The 4932-nt window shown below is 34.2% G+C and overlaps 1 protein-coding gene across 2 annotated transcripts in view; it reads left to right on the top strand.

The window, feature by feature from the left end:
• The first annotated feature begins 2881 nt into the window (after positions 1-2881).
• The window catches only part of LOC141458953 (synaptotagmin-15-like), a 147155-nt gene continuing 145104 nt past the window's right edge, over positions 2882-4932 (top strand). The window contains exon 1 of one of the 2 annotated variants that reach the window (XM_074137579.1): positions 2882-2953. The gene's annotated coding sequence lies outside the window, so the exon portion shown is untranslated. The remainder of the gene's footprint in view (positions 2954-4932) is intronic. The other variant, XM_074137578.1, reaches the window with a different exon arrangement.

Here is a 4932-nt window from a genome sequence, read left to right as displayed (position 1 = left end):
ACTGAAACAAATATCTCTTAAAACAGGCTTGCTATCGAGTTAGCAAAAATTATTAAGTATAAAATTCTCAGAAAGTTAATTCAGGAATATCACTAAATTAAAAAAAAAAAATTAAATTGGTTCGTTGGTTTAGATTGGTTGATAAATAAGGATCAAACTATATAGTGCTTCTGGCGGCACGTTATTCTCTTCTCCTGAGTTCAAGGATCTTGCACATTGAGGACCATTGTGCAGTCTTAATATGCTGGATATTGCTTCTAGTAGATCTTCCGACATCTGATGTTTCGTAATGCTCTCTTGACCACAAAGCAATCGCTTGCATTGCTCTAAACCTGCTCTATCGGTCATTGTTTAAAGAGCAACAGTAAGGTCACCTTGTCTCAATTCTGTTTTAATTTCAGAACAAAAAGAAGTTTTACCCTATGTTCCTGTTATGGAGTATCTCATTAATCTGAACAACTTCTGTTGAAGTGCCAAATCGGTCGGTTGAGATCAATTCTTTCATAAACATGGTATTGTACACCCCCTTTAAAATTCACGAACATTCACACAGTTTTGCCTCGCTTGCAGACGCTCTCGAACATTAGGCTGAATTCTCCTATCTCCGCTTCGAGGTGCATTATCATTATTATCAAGGCACCAAGGTAGGCGAGCGGTTAGAGGCGATGCTCGCGAAGCTAATATGTTTTGTGATTCTGGGTTCGATTCCAGGTTTAGGCCTAGGATTTTATTTAATGGTTAATAAAAGAAATTTACAGTAAAGTATGTTTTCTATCCGCCCCCGTACGTGACACCTAATCTGAAGTTAGACGTAAAGCCCACCTAAAAAAATAGGCATTAACTAACTTTACTTTTATTATTATCACTTCTTAATTGCATAATCCTTAAATATCTCATTAAGTCAACTCCCAACAATTAGAGAACTCCGCATCTAGAAATGGCTTTGATTTCAACCAGCCTACAGTCTTAGTTTGTAAATGTATATGTTTCGTTTTATTATGTATGAAATGTGAATGGTACAAAGCTATTGTTTGTAGCTGAACGATAGTCATAGTCATAAAACTACTAAAGTCACTTTTTTTAAAAATTGATTTAAGGCGCGTCAACATCTGAGGTTATTGGCGCCCGGAGATTGTTTCAGTGTACTGTCAGCCTCCGGAGTCGTTATACACAACACTGTCCATCACCGGACAGTGAGCTGTAAGAAGCTGCTAGGAAGACAAAATCTAAGGGCCAGCAGCAGTATTCGAATCCCTTCCCTTCTAAAATAATAATATATCGAAAAAGCCTAAATGCCTATCAGGAAACTCAGATTCTTGGGAAAACTTTTATTCTTGAAATCATATTCTTTCACAGCCTTAAGTTAAGGTAGCTGTTGGATAGTTTGTTCCCCAGTCTGACTCAGTCGAACTCCCCTTATCTAAGTCGGGCTTTATAACTGCTTGGCTACCGTGGCTCTGAGTTGGGACGAAACAATATAATCGCAACTGTACAGCAAACAATCAACGATTCTGCATCTGAACGAAAGCGCAAGCAACTCTCTCTAACTGATTACACTAATTTCTAATCGATAGTTCCACTCAGAAATGCAGCGTATGAAATTACCTTACAGCATAATAGCTTCCCTTCAAAATTAGCAAAATATAAATATTATTTCTTTCCAAGCTTCTACGTTCAGAAGTAGGCCTTGAACTCCTCCAAAAAGAGTCACCAGGCTTTCCTATCACTTGTTATTCAACTCTCATCCTATGCAAATGGTCTTCCAGATCGTATAACTACCGCAACCTAGAATTCCATTAGTCGCTTACCATCCGGTTCACTCTCATACGTTTTCCTAGTTCCATTCTAGGTAAGTAGCCTAACGTTATGATTGCTACCAGATCTTGTTATCTAAATAAGCTTTCAGTTCCTCATTTTTGCGTATTCTACAGATGTCTCTATCCTTTACCTATCTGAATATTGTTCTCAACAACTTCTTCCAAAATTTAACTTTGTGGGATGCCAAAGTCCGTTTCTGACCTCTAACAGCTCCACAGTCCACAGCACCTAAAATGATTTTGTGCATGGTGTTTACGAGGGTCGTTTGAAAAGTCCGTGCAAAGTCAGAGAGATAGCACTACTGGCGCGTATCGAGGTTATGTTTAGTTAGTAGCATCTCTTGGAAGAACACACACCAAGTTTCAGCCAGATCGGTCTATTTCTTTGTGTTTGGCATTCGTTTGAATCGAGGAAGTCGAGTGATTTTCTCACGCTTGACCAAAAACGAAATCGTGTGAAGTGTTGCAAGGACGGTTTGCAGCTGTTCCAGAAGAATCCGCATGACTTTAAGCGTCGTTTCGTCACTGTGGATTAGATTGCACTGCAAAACATCTATTTCCCGTTATAATTCTGCGTTTTAAGTCGTGGCTATAGTCGTTTTTGCTAGTTAATACTGGACCTACTTTCTTGCTTTGAACTGTGATCTTCAACAAATAGATTCTTCTTTCTCTTAGCGTTGCTGACTACAAATTGGGTCTTATCTTTGCTAATTTAGAGACTAACATTCGCCATATTTTCTTTTAAGTCCTTGTAGACTCGCTAGGGATGTTATATCGTCCACATTGTACTCCATTGAATATTAACCCCTTGAATAATAAGACTGTTATTTATAGGAAGTAAAGTCATATGAGTATTTTGTAATTTATTTTAATTTCCGGTCCTAACATTGAGACCCGTCCCTGTGTACTTGATTTCTAAGCTTTAGTGAAACTGCCATAATCATTAGAACATAATTAATAATAGAATAATAAATAAGAGAAACAGTAGTAAATCCTATTATAAAAATTATGAAATTCATTATATGCCTAAAAAAAGGGATGAAAGCTAAAAGCATGCGCTGTGGTTTGGTTAAAGTTATGATACCCCCTTATATCGCCAGTGAGACGCCAGACTTCAATTCAACTGTGTGATTCAGGTTAGTAGAGCTTACGTGTTTCAGGATTAAATATTTTGTCATTAAAATTTTCATGCCGATAAATTTAGCCGTTTTAATTGTAATGGTTTTGCCTAAAGTTAATTATTACTTTTTTTTAAATATATGTACGTATTTATTTTTTGGAAATATATTTCTTTATTATTATTATTAATTTTGTTTATAGTCTTTTCATTTTATTAACTTAAACAAGTTATTTATCTTTGATAAAAAGAGAGGATCGTTTCTGCAAAAAATTCAGCGATAGAGTTTGTCTTCTAACTTCTATAATTTAAAATCAAAAGAAAAATTTATTTAACCCCGAAATACATGTTTTTTGAGTCGTTTCATTAGAAAAAAAGATTAATAAAAGAAATTAAAAGGGAATAGTTAGTGTCATGTTTTTTTAATAAAAAAAATTTGAAAAACGAATGAGGAAGGTCAAGAGTTTAATATTAATCAAAACGAAGAATTTCTTAATATTACTTAGCTACCAAGCAAGCACTAAGGATCTCTTTTCCCCTTAGAGTTGTCCCTTTCTTTAAAGGACTTTGATCTACACTAATGTAGTATCAATAATTATTAGTTCGTGCCAGTAAGGATTGGAGAAAGCAAAGAAATTTAATGAAACCCATAAAGTTGGAAGGCTAAACGCACTTTTCCATCGTACATATATATTGACTTTCATTGATACATTTTTCTAAAATTATATATTCTTGGGGAGTTTGGAACTATCACACTCTAAAAGATTACATATATTAGATAATTGTAAAATAGTGGAAATCTACAATCGTAAATTCCTCTCGTATTTTTTACAGGCATTAAACTCAATTAAGATTTCTCTCCTTTTGTAAAGTTAAGAAAAATTGAAAAAAAATATATGAACCGAACAAATTATTATAAAATACTTGATCTGGTTTAGTACACTCACTCTAAGAGGGAGTTTCTCTTAATGAATCTCTTCATTCTAGAATAGAAAATTTTAACTGTGCATACAGGTACTTACAAGAGTATACTCGTAGATTAAGGAGGATAATACTTGTTGGCTCTAGTTTATTTTTTCACTCCTTCCACTTTCCAAAGAAGAAGTAATTTATCTTATCAAGTACCAGTGTCTACTTTCCTTATAAGCACCAGTTCACACTCGCATTCTATTCCTTATCCTGACATTATAAGAACTCCACCCCTCTTTTAAACTTCAAGAAGTCTTTTTTTACATAAATGTTCTAGGTGTTGCTTGTAGATGAGACGCCCGTCTTTAATAGACGATATTAATTTCTAAGAATATTTAAAACTATAAAAATAATTTTGAGTTTCAAAAATAATCTCAAGTAGAATTCTAATTTGGAATCAGGGATCTTTACAAGATAATAAAATATGCGGGTTGATTGCAAAGTGGCCCCGTGCTGTACAATTAATTCAAATAACTTATGAAGTTTAATGTTATTGAAACTTAAAATGTATGACCAACTGCTTTTACCTTGTTCATTCACAGTTAATCTTACAACATTATAAAAATATACGATCGGGCGGGCTGAATTTACAAAATTTAGTAGGTCCTCTAAAGAACTAAAACATGTTTTTAGCAATTTTATTAGTGGTTGCAGGAAACCTTAGGTTTTCTTAGAAACCTTTCTAAGAAATACTGTGTAGGATAATCAAGTCTGTCAGTCAATCTTGACTGAACTATTTACAATCATTACTGAACTATTTTTCGTTTATTGAAATTTGCTCCAGATTTTTTTTCTGTTTTACTTACCTTCCTTCGTGTAGGGTCTGTAGTAGAACCTTTATATGTACAGCCGAATTCCATTCCCAATGTTTTTATTTTTTTTTAACAGAAATCCTTTATGGAAAAACAAAATTTGACGATTTCTTCATACGTCTTGCTATCGTTCTCTAGAACTTTTACCTTTCTTGTTCACTTTATAGTTCTCCTAGCGATTCTACTTTAGTGCTATCCAAAGTTGGCTGCTAAAGTA

This window comes from Rhodnius prolixus, unplaced genomic scaffold, assembly GCF_049639745.1.
Source record: "Rhodnius prolixus isolate KJV_2025 unplaced genomic scaffold, Rpr scaffold_5, whole genome shotgun sequence".
Taxonomy (NCBI): Eukaryota; Metazoa; Arthropoda; class Insecta; order Hemiptera; family Reduviidae; genus Rhodnius; species Rhodnius prolixus.
The sequence above is the reverse complement of the archived record's forward strand: the minus strand, read 5'-3'. Positions and strand labels throughout refer to the sequence as shown.